This window comes from Rhinopithecus roxellana, chromosome 15 (assembly GCF_007565055.1).
Source record: "Rhinopithecus roxellana isolate Shanxi Qingling chromosome 15, ASM756505v1, whole genome shotgun sequence".
Taxonomy (NCBI): domain Eukaryota; kingdom Metazoa; phylum Chordata; class Mammalia; order Primates; family Cercopithecidae; genus Rhinopithecus; species Rhinopithecus roxellana.
This window is the reverse complement of record NC_044563.1, coordinates 85,906,895-85,924,517: the sequence shown is the minus strand read 5'-3', so window position 1 is coordinate 85,924,517 and position 17,623 is coordinate 85,906,895.

The following is a 17,623-nucleotide window of genomic DNA, read 5'->3' as shown; positions in this document are numbered from 1 at the left end:
GGTTCTGTCTGGAGACTGACTCTGATTTTCTTACATTTTTGGCTAATGCAACTACCACCAACATCTATAGAATAGGGTTCTTAGATAACAGCTGGCTCCATGTGGGCCTGTTCTATTGTTTTCCATTTAAAATGATCCATGAGCAAGAACACATATAAGTAGCTTATCACTTTACATGATAGATTACAGATCGGAAATCTTGGGTTCTCGTGGTGTCATACAGCACTAAATCCTCTTCTAGAAACCTACTAAAGCAAACTCAATTGTCAAATCCCAATTCCTGGGTCAGTATGAGATCCTTTTGTGACTAATGGCACCACAGTAGCCCAGGCTTCCTTCGCTCAGTTTTAGGAGAGGTAGAGAGATACTGTAAGATCAGGTTTGCCCTACCCTATGGAGATGTGGAAGGAGTCATGGAACCACTATGCCCATTCTTCTAGCATTGGTTTTCCTCCTCTACTTCATGCTTCCCAGCCCTTCCATGAGCAGATCCTGAGTATTCCATAAAGCTCTGGACCATTGGGCATCCTCAGTTCCTAGGAGGATAGTAGATGTGCTTGCATTGAGGTTGTAGATTTGAGAAGGGAAATGTTTTCCCTCTCTGTCATAATAGGATCTTCCAGAAGTCAGGTTATGGTAGGGATATGGAATAGATCACATCTAGTTTTTAATTAAATCTCTTTTAATCTTGTCTACCCTCCTTATCCATGTCTCCTTCCTCTGCAATAGGCTCATTCCTTCCTCAACCCAGAATCCAGAGATTCTGGGACTGACACTAACTTTGACCATATATAGAAGTGACTCTATGAATGCCGAGGTCACAGTTGCCATCTTTGTTTCCAAGGCAAAGCTATACCTGTAAAATTGGGTTAGGACCCTGAAACTCTCTTAACTTAGCAAATCGTTGTATTCCTCCAAGAGATGTTTTTTGACTAAGCCTCTCTGACCAGTAATGGCTGAGGAGAACACTGCTGGGATGGTCTTCCAATGACTCTTAAAAATAGAAGACAAGTAGTTCCCTGTAAGCATTCTCTAGCATTTAGAGGAGGGCTTTTGAAGTGACTCACCTTGTTGAGATTGGGTTGAGGTTATTTCTCAAGAAATTAACTCGGCCGGGCACGGTGGCTCAAGCCTGTAATCCCAGCACTTTGGGAGGCCGAGACGGGCGGATCACGAGGTCAGGAGATCGAGACCATCCTGGCTAACACGGTGAAACCCCGTCTCTACTAAAAATACAAAAACTAGCCGGGCGAGGTGGTGGGCGCCTGTAGTCCCAGCTACTCGGGAGGCTGAGGCAGGAGAATGGCATGAACCCGGGAGGCGGAGCTTGCAGTGAGCTGAGATCTGGCCACTGCACTCCAGTCCGGGCAACAGAGCGAGACTCCGCCTCAAAAAAAAAAAAAAAAAAAAAAAAAAAAAAAAAAGAAATTAACTCCTTGATGTTGTTCTCTGAGGTAATAGATAACACTTTTATCTTTTCCCATGATTATCCTCCTCCCTCTGAATTCACATTGCATGGGTAACTCTTACAACCACGAAAAGTATAAATGTCATTCACAGAATTCAGCAATCATTGTTCAGAACTCATTACATATCAAGCAAAGTACTGCAGATGGGTAAACAGCCTCTCTTATCATTACATTTGTTATGTTGGTGTCCCCCTACTAAATTCACGTGTTCCAGCCACAACCCCCAAGGTTATGGTATTTGCAGATGAGACCTTCAGGAGGTAATTAGGGTTAGATGAGGTCATGAGGGTGGGACCCTCATGAATGGGATTAGTGTCTTTATAAGAAGGGGAAGAGAGAGACACACTGTGAGGACACAGTGAGAAAACAGCACACTGTAAGCAGTAAGAGAGTCCTCACTAGGAACCTACTCTGTTGGCAGCTTGATCCTGGGCTTGCTGGCCTTCAGAACTGTGAGAAAGAAATGTCTGTTGTTTAACCTACCCAGTCTATGGTATTTTGTTATGGAAGCCTGAGCCAACTAAACATTCAAACAGCCACTAAGACCTATCTCCTTAAGAGCTGTGTATCTGACTACTCTCTGTCTCCAATATAATATAACCTATTTTATAGCTCACAACCTTAGTGTGGAATACTGCAGCAACCTCATGACTGATCCTCTGGTCTATAATGTGCTTTTTTGTATTTTATTTTTTGTCACACTTTTGAGAAATGACAAACAGATATAAAAGTATAAAGAATAAGAACATGCACATGTATCAACATACCCAGAATTGACAGTTATTAACGCTTTTTCCTACTTGCTTCCAATTCCTTTTTAATAAAGACATTAACAATTACAGGTAAAAATGTATCTTTTTAATCCCCTGTAGTGTCTCATTCTCTCACCTGAGAAATAATAATTATCATGAATTCAGAGTGTACTTCAGCTTTTAATGCTTTTGCTGTAATACTTGGTGCTTTTAAGTGTTTACATAAATTATTTACTACTGTATACAGCAAGTTAAGTTTTTGAGTTCTTTTTATGTGAATAAACAGATCTTTATTATCCCTTTGAATTGTTATGTAGTTCGATAGCATATGATTATGCCAAATAGTTATCATTGATAGAATTCAAATTGTTTCTGGTTTTCTTGCTATGTACACTGCTATGGATATCTTTATACATGTCTTTATTTTCACATATGTGAAACCTTCTCTTGAGCATATATCTAGAATTGGAATGGCTAGGTCATAAGGCATGTACATTTTTATCTTTAGCAGATATTATCAAATTGCTCTTCAAAATAGTTGTTCTAGTTTGTATTCCCACTAGCAATTTTATGAAAGATCCTGGTTTTTATAACATCCTTGAAAATACTGTATTATCAGACTCATGTTTTTGTAAATCTGATTTATTTTTATTTTTCTCTGGTTTTTTTTTTTTTGTTCAGGTACTCAGGTGAATTGAATTAATTAGAAATATTATCTCATTTTAACATATTTTTTCATATATTTGTTAGTCATTTAGTATTTCTCTCCCCTGTATTTATCTGTAGAAATTTTCTATGTATTCTAGATGCTAACATTTTGTTTTATGTTGGAAATATCACCTTCCAGTTTGTTGCCTTTTAATTTTATGTATAGTTTCATTTGTCTTACAGAACATTTTAATTTTAGCTGAAAGCACATCAAGGACATGTGGTTTTTCTATATTATTTGTTTTTTCTTATCCTCGGTATAAAGACAATATTATATTTTTTCTTTTTATAGTGTGTAGACCTTGACAACACTTAGTATTGCCTCCCAGTTTATGATGTATTGAACACTTACTGTGAGTGAGGCACTGGGCCAGGCACTCTATGCATATCGTCTCACTCAATATAATATCCGTATGAGGTAGACACTATTATTATTTCCATTTTACAGATGAAATAGCTGAGGCATAGGTGGCTTACTTCAGATCACAAAACTTCTAATGTATCTTAATTTGAATTTAGGTCAGTGTGAGTTCAAAACAAGTTTTCTTAATGATTATGTAGCATCAGGGTTATAAGAGCTTCATAAAACTAAATCAGGTTGTTTTTCACCTTTTTCTCATGGGTAATTTCATTTCTCCTCAGTCTGCATTTCCCCCTCCCTTCCCTAGACAATGCACCCTTTAGGGTTGAAGGAGCAGCCACATTGCTTTGCCTACAATCTGCAGGGAAATAAGACGGCTTTTCTCCTGACCGCTGACTTTATTTGAATATTCTTGCATCCACCCAAATAATTATCTTCTTTATCTTTTCCATTATAGCTTTTTGTCCATGATACAGCTAGGACTTTCTGCCTCCCCTCTGTAGTTGCTAATGTGAATTCTATATCATACAAACCTCCCTGCCAAAGGTCTGCAACTGTGATTTCCAGCTTACCTAGAGAGTCAGTGAAATGTTCTGTAATTTCCTGGCCAGCATCCTTTTTCTCCTCTCACTTCTCTTGTGTACTCACAGCAATGTAAGCCACTCTATAGATGTTCTTGTACTCCAAGTGTGTCACTGGCCAGGGCTGAGAATTTATTGTAAATGTCAGTTTTGTCCATTTTCACATTACTTAAGTCTGCAATGTGTCACTGCCACTTCCTGTATTGGCCAGCCACCTTTGTGTATGTGTTCCTAGCCCATCCTTCTTCATTTTTGTGTGGAGAAGGTAATATTATAGAGTTTTTTTTGTAGTCTATGGAGCCTGAATATGGACTCCATAGACTCTTTAGTTCTGGCCAACATGTCATCACAGAGTTTTCTTCTTCATTTTGATGCTTGTTTCTTGTGCTTCATCTGTTGTCATCAAACCTCTCAACTCTTTTCTTTCCTTGGGCCCTCACCACAACATCCTTGAAGAACTTCATTTACCTCATTTTGCAAATTTTGTTAAATTTGATGAGTTTAGCACAGTGATGACTGTGCTAAACTCATCCTACAGTCATATTCATGCCATTCATATTTTTTGCTTTTCATCTTATTAGGTTGTTTGCTTTTTTCCAAATCATTTAAATATGTTTAAAAGTATTATTTGTTGTCTATGGAAATACAAATTTTACAAGTATTTACTACAACCAAAATATAAAGATATGTAAAGAAAATTTTAATAATCTCTTCATCCTGTCCTCCTCTTTCCAACCTCTCCTCTACTACTAAGGTAATTTTTGTTAACATCTTCTTATGCGTCTTTTCACACCTTTCTCCATGCTCATCTGTACTTATACAAACATAAATATTTTTATTTTTTAATTTTTTTATTTTTATAATTTTGGAATCAAATAATATATATTTTCCATAATTTCCTTTTAGTCATTCAATAAATAATGCGCACCTACTTTATACTGAGTACTACACTTAAATATTTAACAATAGCATATTGCAAACATGCTTTAGGTCAATAGATACAGCTGTTCTTTTTAAATACAGTTATGTGTTGTTTAGTGATGTGGATATGTTCTAAGAAATGCATTATTAGGTGATTTAGCTGTTTTCTGAACATCATAGAGTGTACTTACATAAATCTAGGTGATATAGCCTACTACACACCTAGGCTGTAGGGTATAGCCTATTGCTCCAAAGGTACACGCCAGTATAGCACGTTACTGTTCTTTTTTTTTTTTTTTTTTTTTAGTTAAATGCAATAGACTGTTTTCTTTATTTACTACTTTTTTAGTGAATGTACATTGATAAAAAATTATTAGGTTTCCTACTAATTTATCCAGTCTGGCTCCTGTAAATTTCCATGTTAGACTATATTAGATATATTTACTTTATGTTAAACCCTGAAAGTAGGCTTTCCTTATGCTTGGAAGCTAATTTCTTTTTTTATTTTTATTTTATTATTATTATTATACTTTAAGTTCTAGGGTACATGTGCACAACAGTGACAGACTGGATTAAGAAAATGTGGCACATATACACCATGGAATACTATGCAGCCATAAAAAAGGATGAGTTTGTGTCCTTTGTAGGGACATGGATGCAGCTGGAAGCCATCATTCTCAGCAAACTATTGCAAGAACAGAAAACCAAACACCGCATGTTCTCACTCATAGGTGGGAACTGAACAATGAGATCACTTGGACTCGGGAAGGGGAACATCACACACCGGGGCCTATCATGGGTGGGGAGGGGGGAGGGATTGCCTTGGGAGTTATACCTGATGTAAAAGACGAGTTGATGGGTGCTGACGAGTTGATGGGTGCAGCACACCAACATGGCACAAGTATACATATGTAGCACGTTACTGTTCTGAACATAGCAGGTAGTGGTAACACAATGGTAAGTCTCTAAACATAGAAAAGGTAAAGCAAAAATATGACACTATAATCTTATGGGACCATGAGTGTATACGTAATCTGTCTTTGATTGAAATGTCATTATGTAGTGCATGACTGTAGCCAAATTCACATACACATACCTTTTTTATTATAAGTTACTATATATTCACATGCAGTTGTAAGAAACAATACAGAGAGATTTCAGGTAATATTTGTCTAATTTCACCCAATAATAATATCTTGCAAAACTATAGTACAGTATCCACAACCAGTATGGTGACAGTGGTACAATCAAGATACAGAATAGCTGCAGCACTGCAAAGATCCCTCCTTTTGCCCTTTTATAGGCATATCCACCTCATTCCTTCCCTCCTACACTCCCAGTGATAACCCCTAGAAACCACTACTCTTTTCTTTTTTTTCATTTCTATAATTTTGTCATTTCAAGATTGTTATATAAATGAAATCATACAGTATGTAACCTTCTGGATTTTTTTTTGACTTGGTATATAAATAGTTCATTTATTTTACTACCGAGTGGTATTTTCTTTCTTTCTTTTTTTTTTTTTTTGAGACAGAGTTTTCACTCTTGTTGCCCATGCTGGAGTGCAGTGGCATGATCTCAGCTTACTGCAACTTCTGCCTCCCAGGTTCAAGCGAGTCTCCTGCCTCAGTCTCCCAAGTAGCTGGGATTACATGCATGTGCCACTACACCCGGCTAATTTTGTAGTTTTAATAGAGATGGGATTTCACCATATTGGCCAGGCTGGTCTCGAACTCATGACCTAGGTGATCCACCCACCTTGGCCTCTCAAAGTCCTGGGATTACAGGTGTGAGCCACCGTGCCTGGCCAAGTGGTATTTTATTGTATAAATGTGCCTCAGTTTGTTTAACTGTTCATCTGTTGAAGGATATCCAGGGTGTTTCCAGTTTTTGGCTAATAGCAATATATCTTCAGTGAACTGTTATATATGAGTTTTCTGTGGGAACATAATTTTTATTTTTCTGAGATAAATGCCCAAAGGTACAATTGCTGGGCCATATATAGTAGCATATTTAGATGTTTAGTTTTATAAGAAACTGCCTGCTATAGACCAAATGTTTATGTCACCGCAAGTTTATATATTAAAACCTAATTCCCAATGCAATGGTTATTTGGCAATGGGCCTTTGGGAGGTGTTTATGTCATGAGAGCAGAACTCTCACGAATGGGATTAGCACCCTTGTAAAAGAGACCCCAGAGAGCTCCCTTATCCCTTCTGCCATATGATGAAACAGTGAGAAGACAGCTAGCTATGAACCAGGAAGCTGCTTATTAGACACTAAATCTGCTGGTGCCTTCATCTTGGATTTTCCAATCTTCAGAAGTGTGATAAATAAATGTTAAAGTCACCCAGTCTGTGATATTTTTGTTACAGCAGTCTGAGCTAAGATACCCAAACTATTTTATGAGTGGGTATACCATTTACATTCCTACCGACAGTTCCCATCTGTATGTCTTTTATTTCTTTTTCTTATCTTATTGAAGTGGCCAGAAATTCCAGTATGATGTTGAACAAGGCTGATGAGTGAATATCTTTGTCATGTTCCTGACCTTACAGAAACAGCATTCCATTTTTACCATTAGTACGATGTTAGCTGCAGGTTTTTTTGTCAATGCTCTTTATCAAGTTGTGGTAGTTCTCTGTTTCTACATTGCTAAGAATTTTAGTTATGAATGGATATTGGGTTTTGACAACAGTTTTTCCTGCTTCAATGGATATGATTTTATGGCTTTTCTTCTTGAGCTTATTCACATGGTGGATTACACTGATTGATTGTTGAACCAACTTTACAAACCCGGAAAAAACTCTCACTTGGTTGTAGCATATAATTTTTTAAATACATTGTTGGATTAAATTTGCTAATATTGTTTTGACGGTTGTTTTCTGTATGGTCTTCATTTGATTTTGGTTTGGGGCAATATTGGCTGCTTGAGAAGTGTTTCTTAGTCTTCTATTTTCTGGAAATAATTATGTAATAATTGGTGTTAATTCTTTAAAGTTTAGTAGAATTCTTCAGTGAAACAATCTGGGCCTGGAGATTTCTTTTTTTATTAATTAAAGATTCCATTCTAAAAATAGTTATGAGACTATTCTTAGATTATCTATTTTGTCTTGAGTTTAAAGAAAATTTGTGAGTTTTGATAAATTGGTCTATTTTTTCTAAACTGCCAAATATGTGCGCATAAAGTTGTTCATATTATTTCCTTATTTTCTGTGGTAATACTAGAATCTACAGTGAGATTCCCCCTGCTTTATTCCTCATATTGATGATTTGTATCTTCTCTTTATCTTTGTCAGTCTTGCTAGATGGCTTATTAATTATAATGATGTTTTGAAGAGCCAGCTTTTACTTTTATTGATTTTTTCTATTTTTTTATTTTTCACTTTCTTTAATTTCTGCTCTTAATTTTATTACTTTTTTCTTTTTGTTTGTTTTGGGCTTATTTTTCTCTTTCTCCCCTAGTTTCTTGGGATAGGAACTTTGATTATTGATTTGAGACCTTTTCTTTTTTCTAAAGTAGGCACGTAGCGCTAAAAATCTCTTTTAGCATTTCTTTAGCCACATTCCACCCATTTTTATATTTTATATTTTCATTTCCATTCGGTTCTGATTTTTTTAAAAAACTATTTTATGACTTTTTTTGACCCATACTTTATTTAGAAGTCTACTATTTAATTTCCAATTATTTAGAGACTTTCTTGTTCTCCCTCTGTTATTGATTTCCAGTTTGATTCCAGTATTGTCAGGAACATAGCCTGTGTAATTTCACTTTTTGGTAGTTCTGTATCCTTATTGACACTCTGTCTTGTAGTTCTGTTAGGAGTTGCTGAGATAGAACTTCAACTGCAAGGGGGCTTTTGAGGTCCCAAATTTTAATTGTGGATTTGTCTATTTCTCCTTTCAGTTGTTTCAGTTTTTGCTTCTGAAAATGTTTTGAGACTCTGTTGTTTGAAGCCTACATACTTGGGATTATATCTTCATAGTGAATTGATTACTTTATCATTTTGTAATGTGTGACTTTATCATTAGTAATTTTCTTTGCCCTGAAGTCCACTTTATCTGAAATATTAGCATTCTTGCTTTCTTTTTGGATAAATACTTGCGTGATACATTTTTTTTTTTTGCAAACTTGTATTTTCAACCTATCTATGTCATTGAATTTGAAGTTAATTCTTGTAAACATCATATAGTTGGATCACGTTTTATTTTTCCTCTTTGCCAATCTGCTTTTAATTGGTGTATTTAGACCATTACAATTACGGCAATTATTAATATGTTATGGTTTACCTGCCATTTTATTGTTTTCTCTTTGTTTCTTCTGTGTCTTATTCCTCTGTTTCTGTTTTCTTCCATTTCTGTGGGTTACTTGAACATTTTTAAGATTTTGTCTTGATTTATTTACAGCACCTTGGCACCAGGGGCCAGTTTTGTGGAAGACAATTTTTTCCACAGATAGGGGAGGGCGGATGGTTTCAGGATGAAGCTTTCACCTTAGATCATCAGGCACTAGATTCTCATAAAGAGCACGCAACCTAGGTCCCTCGCATGCTCAGTTCTTAATAAGGTTCAGGCTCCTATGAGACTGTAATGCGCGGCGGATCTGACAGGAGGCGGAGCTCAGGCGGTAATGCTCACTTGCCTGCCGCCCACCTCCTTCTGTACGGCCTGGTTCCTAGCAGGCCACAGGATCCCTGATTTATAGTGTTTTTCAGTGGATTGCTTTTTATAGTTTTCTTAGTGATTGCTTTGTGTATTAAAATATACATATGTGACTCATCATAGTCTGCTAGTATCGATATTTTACAACTTTTGTGGAAACCTTACTTTTTTTTTTTTTTTTTTTTTTTTTTTTGAGGCGGAGTCTCGCTCTGTCGCCCGGACTGGAGTGCAGTGGCCAGATCTCAGCTCACTGCAAGCTCCGCCTCCCGGGTTTGCGCCATTCTCCTGCCTCAGCCTCCCGAGTAGTTGGGACTACAGGCGCCCGCCACCTCGCCCGGCTAGTTTTTGTATTTTTAGTAGAGACGGGGTTTCACTGTGTTAGCCAGGATGGTCTCGATCTCCTGACCTCGTGATCCGCCCGTCTCGGCCTCCCAAAGTGCTGGGATTACAGGCTTGAGCCACCGCGTCCGGCCGAAACCTTACTTTTATTTAAGTTCCTTTACTCTTCCCACTTTTAAATATTACTGTCTTTAGTATCAGATGGTTTATAATTTGTTTTAATTATTGTATATATTATAAAGAACTGATGTGAAGAATTTACTCATATTTCTGTTCTTTCCATTGTTGTTTATTCTTTACTAATACCCCCAAAAGTCCTTTGGACAATTGCAGACACCTATGTAACTTACACTCACCTCAGAATGTAGAATATTTTCATCAAAGAAATGTCCTCTGGTTCTTCCTACCCCAGAGACAATTGCTGTTCTTATTTCTACACTGTAGACTAGGTTTTATCTGTTGCAGAACCTCATATAATGCAATCCTACAGCATGTAGACTTTTGTATCTGGGTTCTTTCACTTGACATAAAGATCTTGAGTTTAGTCTGTATTGTTGCATGTTTTAATAGTTTGTTCATTTTAATTGCTGAATAATATATCACAGTTGATTTGTCCATTCTCCTGTTGGTGAACATCTTTTTCCCCCAATTTTTGGTTACTATAAATAAAGCCTCTATAACATTCGTGTACAAAACTTTTTGTTTTTTGTTTTTTTTTGGTAGATATCTAACACTGGTATTCCACCCCCTTTCCCCCATTGTTGGATTCCTAGCTATTTCATTGCTCCAAAAGTTACAAGATGATTTGAGAAGAATTATTCTCCTCCCAACAATGTTGGAGTACTTTAATTAAATGCTCATAGAAGGTAAATTTGCTTTTTTCTTCAGTTTTTTATTATGGTAAAATATACATATTGTAAAATTTACCATGCTGAGCATTTTTAACTGTACAGTTCAGTGAGATTAAGTACATCTATATTGTGCAACCATCACCACAATCTATTTCCAGAGCTCTTTTCATCTTGTAAAACTAAAACTCTATATCTACTAAGCAATGACTCCCCATTCCCTCTCCCCTAAGCCCCTGGCAACCACCATTCTACTTTCTGTCTCAGTGATTTTGACTACTGCAAGTAGCTCATGTAAGTGGAATTGTATGATTCCAATTGTCTTTTTGTGCCTGGCTACTCTCAATGTCTTCAATGTCTTCAAGGCTCATCCATATTGTTGCATATGTCAGAATTTCTGTCCCTTTTAAAGCTGAATAATATTCCATTGCAGGTATATATCATATTTTGCTTACCTGTTCATCTGTTGATGGACATAGTTGCCTCTGTGTTTTAGCAATTATGAAAAATGCTGCTGTGAACATGGTTGTACAATTATCTTTTCAGGACTTGGTTTTCAATTATTTTGAATATATCCCCAGAAGTAGAATTGCTAAATCATATGGTAATTGTATTTTTAAGTTTTTGAGGAACCACTATTCTGTTTCCCACAGTGATTGTATCATTTTACATTCCCATCAACAGTGCACTGGGCTCCAGTGTCTGCACATCCTGGCAAAAACTTATTTTCTGTTTTAAAATTTAAATCTTAGATTTTTTATGGTAGCCATCCTAATGGGTGTGAGGTGATATCACATTGTGATTTTGATTTGCACTTCCCTAATAATTAGTGACATTGAGCATCTTTTTATGTGCTTATAAATTTTGCTTTGAATGGTGCAAAATTTTTTTTTTTTTTTTTTCAACTTCATATTTATTTTTCTTTTTTTTCTTTTTTTTTTTTTTTTTTTTTTTTTTTTTTTTTTTTATTATACTTTAAGTTCTAGGGTACATGTGCATAACGTGCAGGTTTGTTACATATGTATACTTATGCCATGTTGGTGTGCTGCACCCATCAACTCGTCAGCACCCATCAATTCATCATTTATATCATGTATAACTCCCCAATGCAATCCCTCCCTCCTCCCCCCTCCCCCCTCCCCATGATAGACCCCAGTGTGTGATGTTCCCCTTCCCGAGTCCAAGTGATCTCATTGTTCAGTTCCCACCTATGAGTGAGAACATGCGGTGTTTGGTTTTCTCTTCTTGTGATAGTTTGCTAAGAATGATGGTTTCCAGCTGCATCCATGTCCCTACAAAGGACGCAAACTCATCCTTTTTTATGGCTGCATAGTATTCCATGGTGTATATGTGCCACATTTTCTTAATCCAGTCTGTCACAGATGGACATTTGGGTTGATTCCAAGTCTTTGCTATTGTGAATAGTGCCGCAATAAACATACGTGTACATGTGTCTTTGTAGTAGACTAATTTATAATCCTTTGGGTATATACCCAGTAGTGGGATGGCTGGGTCATATGGTACATCTAGTTCTAGATCCTTGAGGAATTGCCATACTCTTTTCCATAATGGTTGAACTAGTTTACAATCCCACCAACAGTGTAAAAGTGTTCCTATTTCTCCACATCCTCTCCAACACCTGTTGTTTCCTGACTTCTTAATGATTGCCATTCTAACTGGTGTGAGATGGTATCTCATTGTGGTTTTGATTTGCATTTCTCTGATGGCCAGTGATGATGAGCATTTTTTCATGTGTCTGTTGGCTGTATGAATATCTTCTTTTGAGAAATGTCTGTTCATATCCTTTCCCCACTTTTTGATGGGGTTGTTTGTTTTTTTCTCGTATATTTGTTTGAGTTCTTTGTAGATTCTGGATATTAGCCCTTTGTCAGATGAGTAGGTTGCAAAAATTTTCTCCCATTCTGTAGGTTGCCTGTTCACTCTGATGGTAGTTTCTTTTGCTGTGCAAAAGCTCTTTAGTTTAATTAGATCCCATTTGTCAATTATGGCTTTTGCTGCCGTTGCTTTTGGTGTTTTAGACATGAAGTCCTTGCCCATGCCTATGTCCTGAATGGTACTACCTAGGTTTTCTTCTAGGGTTTTTATGGTATTAGGTCTAACATTTAAGTCTCTAATCCATCTTGAATTAATCTTCGTATAAGGGGTAAGGAAAGGATCCAGTTTCAGCTTTCTACTTATGGCTAGCCAATTTTCCCAGCACCATTTATTAAATAGGGAATCCTTTCCCCATTTCTTGTTTCTCTCAGGTTTGTCAAAGATCAGATGGCTGTAGATGTGCGGTATTATTTCTGAGGACTCTGTTCTGTTCCATTGGTCTATATCTCTGTTTTGGTACCAGTACCATGCTGTTTTGGTTACTGTTGCCTTGTAGTATAGTTTGAAGTCAGGTAGCGTGACGCCTCCAGCTTTGTCCTTTTGACTTAGGATTGTCTTGGCAATGCGGGCTCTTTTTTGGTTCCATATGAACTTTAAAGCAGTTTTTTCCAATTCTGTGAAGAAAGTCATTGGTAGCTTGATGGGGATGGCATTGAATCTATAAATAACCTTGGGGAGTATGGCCATTTTCACGATATTGATTCTTCCTATCCATGAGCATGGTATGTTCTTCCATTTGTTTGTGTCCTCTTTGATTTCACTGAGCAGTGGTTTGTAGTTCTCCTTGAAGAGGTCCTTTACATCCCTTGTAAGCTGGATTCCTAGGTATTTTATTCTCTTTGAAGCAATTGTGAATGGAAGTTCATTCCTGATTTGGCTCTCTGCTTGTCTGTTGCTGGTGTATAAGAATGCTTGTGATTTTTGCACATTAATTTTGTATCCTGAGACTTTGCTGAAGTTGCTTATCAGCTTAAGGAGATTTTGGGCTGAGACGATGGGGTTTTCTAAATATACAATCATGTCATCTGCAAACAGGGACAATTTGACTTCTTCTTTTCCTAACTGGATACCCTTGATTTCTTTCTCTTGCCTGATTGCCCTAGCCAGAACTTCCAACACTATGTTGAATAGGAGTGGTGAGAGAGGGCATCCCTGTCTTGTGCCAGTTTTCAAAGGGAATTTTTCCAGTTTTTGCCCTGAATGGTGCAAAAATTTTTAATCAATCTTCCATTTATTCTGCTTTTTCTTGAACTTATCTTCAGTGATTGACCCTGTAGGGTTGCTTCAAAATTACTCCTCCAAAATTAGACCTTCTGAGGAATTAATGAGTGTTTTCAGACTGAGTCAGAACACTTTGACATGTTCACTTGAGGGTTTTTGTCTTTTCTCCTTATCAGCTACTTAGTCTTTCTAAGCCTCCATTTTCTCATCTGCAAAATGGATGTATAATAATAGTGCCTTTTCTCATTGGGTTGTTCTGATAATTAAATGAGATAATTTATGTTAAAAACTTAATGTAGTGACAGGGATGTAGTAATTGATCAACAAATGTTAACTGTTAAATGTTATTTTATTGTTGAGATCTCTGTCACTGCTCTATGCTGTGTCTTCTAATACTTTATGTGCTTTCTGTCTGGAGCTACTAATTATCTCTAGAGTTAGTGTTCCCTATTGGCACTAGGGGAAATGTTTTTATGTCTCCTTTTGTTCATTGACCCCATGCTCAATGATCCCAGGGGTGACTCTGACACCTGCTCCAGAAGAAGGAAGCAAGTAGCTTATCAGTCTGCTGATATAAGGGTCCTGTACAGGGCAGGAACAGTGACACCTCCTCACGCCAACACAAACGGTCTCCAGCTTTCTCTTTTCTTTTCATTCTTCTTTCCTTAGAATAAGCAAAGTGATTTTTTTTTCAGCTCTTCCCTACCATTTTCTCAATCCTTCAGCTGATATTGTGATATAGTAGGTGAGTTTAAGAGCATTGGTGGTGGCAGAGGGAGGGATTGGCAGGTGTGTTTGTGTGTGTGTGTGTGTGTGAGAAAGAGAGAGAGAGAGACACACACACAGAGAGAGTGTTTGTGTATTTAGGAGTATCTGTAAAGGACAAAGGCTGAAGTTGTGAAGAAAGAAATGTGTATGTGGGAGAAAGATAAGGGGTCAGTGAGACAAAGGATGAGAGTTGGATTGCAGCATGACAGAGCATAGAGTAGGGAGTGTGGGCATTGGGAGATACATCAGTGGGTTTAGGTGGTAGACACTGATGAGAGATAGGAATAGGAATGCAGAGAGGGCCCAGGAAAAGCATCAGGAGCACGTGAGAAAGAGAAAACTTCCTGTTTAAGGGTTTGAGGGCAGTTTTTAGAGCCATCAGAATCAGGCTATACCAGGGAAGAGTGTATTAGTGGGTGCTATTCATGAAAATGGCTAGGGTTTTGATCAACACCTTGTTCTGGGGAAACAAGGAAAGCTACTGGAGAAAGATTAATTCACTAATTCCATGGCTTATTTTTTTTTTTCAAATATTTCCTAAGAACCTGCAATGTGTCAGGCTCTGTATTTAGTGCTATGGGCTCCTCAGTCTCAAAGTCTTAAGGAAACTTTCTTTTGGTAATCTGGGTGTCACACGTGTCTAAACCTGAAAAATCCTCTTTCTTCTGTTTTTTGTCCTGCATCTTGTAGGACAGATATGATATAGACACTGGGAAGGAAGAGGTGGCACTTTGGAGCTGGGGTTCTCCACATTTTTGCTACTACATCATAAGAACATAGAAGATATTTACACATGATACATCACCATATGCTTACTCAAATTTTGACACAATACCCAAAATGTTTATAGATAGTAAAACAAATGGATAGGTGGGAATTTTTCTTAAGATGTTTATTCATTACAAAAGTAAATCATGCTGGTTGCCAGAGGCTTGAGGTTCAGGGGTGATTAAAGAGATGCTGGTCAAATGAAAAAACAATACAATTAGGAGGAATACGTTTAAAAAGTCTACTGAACATCATGCTGACTATAGTTAATAACAATATATTATATACTTGAAAATTGCTAAGAGAGTTGATTTTGTTTTAACAACAAAAAGTAAATATGTGAGGTAATAAGCATGAATTAGCCTGATTTAGCCATTCTACAATGTATTCATTTATCAAAACATCATGTTGTACAACATAAATGTATTCCATTTTTATTTGTCAGCTAAAAAATAAGTAATTAAAAAACCATGAGTTACTATTAAGGGTTGTCTGAATTAAGGGAATTTCAGTGCCTCTGCAGCATGGATAGCACTGGGTTTAGATTATGAAAACATCTTCTTACATGCTGGCTTTAAGTGCACGTGGGCAAGACTGAGCTTATTAAAGGCATAAGTCAGAATTTTCCCAAATATATTAGAAGGGTAAATAATTCATAAATTTTGGGACCTTATATGTTATTAGAAACAAATTTCTTATGACACATATAACAAAGCCTGCGAGATATTGTGCTGCAAACAGAGAGTAGTCTTATAAGCAAAGGGCAGTGGGGTAGTGAGGTTTGCAGCTGTTTTATCCATTAGGGACATGGCTTTAGTGTACAGAGACTGTGCATTTTGAAGAACCTAAGACTGGTGAAAAATGCTTGACATCTAAAATGCACATAACAAGGAAAATGGCAAGTGAAATTAATACTTGTATAAATAAATATCTAGATAATACAACTAGGCAAAAAAAGTAACTCAACTCCTACATAGTTACCTAAAAGTTATATCACATGTAGTTTGTGAGCACATTTTCATACATTGTTATGATGGTAGGAGAGTATTCTGAATTGAGATTGCATAAACACGTAAAAGACCTTTATATAACCCCCTGAAGAGGAAATGGTTATTACCAAAAAATGGAGCTGGTTAGGAAGTCTGGTCAGGAGCTGCAGAGAAGTGGCTCCATTTCGCCTTTAAAGTGTGGACCAAATCTCCTCTATGATTCCCATCTCCAAATCTCCTTAATTCTACAGTTGAAGCTGACTCCCATTATTCTATGATGTTCCTGAGGCTTCTGTAAATGATGGAGATAATTTCTCTTTGTGTTGAGACAGGTGGGTATTTTTCAGAGCATTTGAAGGAAAACTGCCATGTAGTTCTCACCCAAGCTAAGTCCATCACTACTGGACATGCCTGGTGTACCCCCCAAAGCCCTTGGGTCTGGTTTTTGAGACACCAGGTTCATCTGAGATCTGGTCTCAGGCTATTTTCCTTTCATTGGGCACTTCCTTCATTCCTTTTCCTCATCTTTCTTCCTGGGAAAGGAGTTTCCCTTGGTCATATTTGGATGAAGAATAACACTTTAATGCTGCTAAATATTCATTAAGGTGTTTTGCCTACTGGAAAAAATACAACAGAATGATGACCAAACACATGTAATAATAATAACAATAATAATAATAATGATGATAATAATTATGATATAAACAGGAGTAATAACCTACTTTTCTGAGAACTTAATACAAACTTGTTTAATCCTCACAATTACCACATGAAGTTTTTTTGTTATCCACATCTTACAAATAAAAAAACTGAGGCATGCAGAAGTAAAGTGACTTGTCCAAGATCTAGTTAGTTAGGGAAGAACTGGGAAATGAATGCAGAAACTCTGGCTCCAGAACTTAATATCTACACCTTCTTTGTTGTGTTCTTTCCCAGCTAGCTTGGCTCCTGCCCCATCTCTACTATTCTGGCTCTTTTTTTCTTGCTTAGCTGGTAGTTCCCTTGGAAGCTCTGGGAGGTACTTCTGTGAGACATTGGATATTCCTCTTTCTGCCTGTGAGTTTCCTTTCTTCTCACCCTTAACTCTTTCCTAAATGAGGCTCGAACCCTCCAAAGGTGCTTGACAGAAAGCAGCAGGGCTTTGCTGGAGCTCTAAGAAGCCAGTGAATAAAATGAAAGTCCTTTCCACGGGCAGTAACCTCCTTTCCAGGACCTCATTAACAGCCATCTAGACCTCATTGCCCCTCTCTCCACCCTGCCTTTGGTATCTCACTGTTGGGGTGATAAAACATCACGGAGTCATAAGCAGAGAGCAGAGTTGTTTTGATGAGGATGTATAT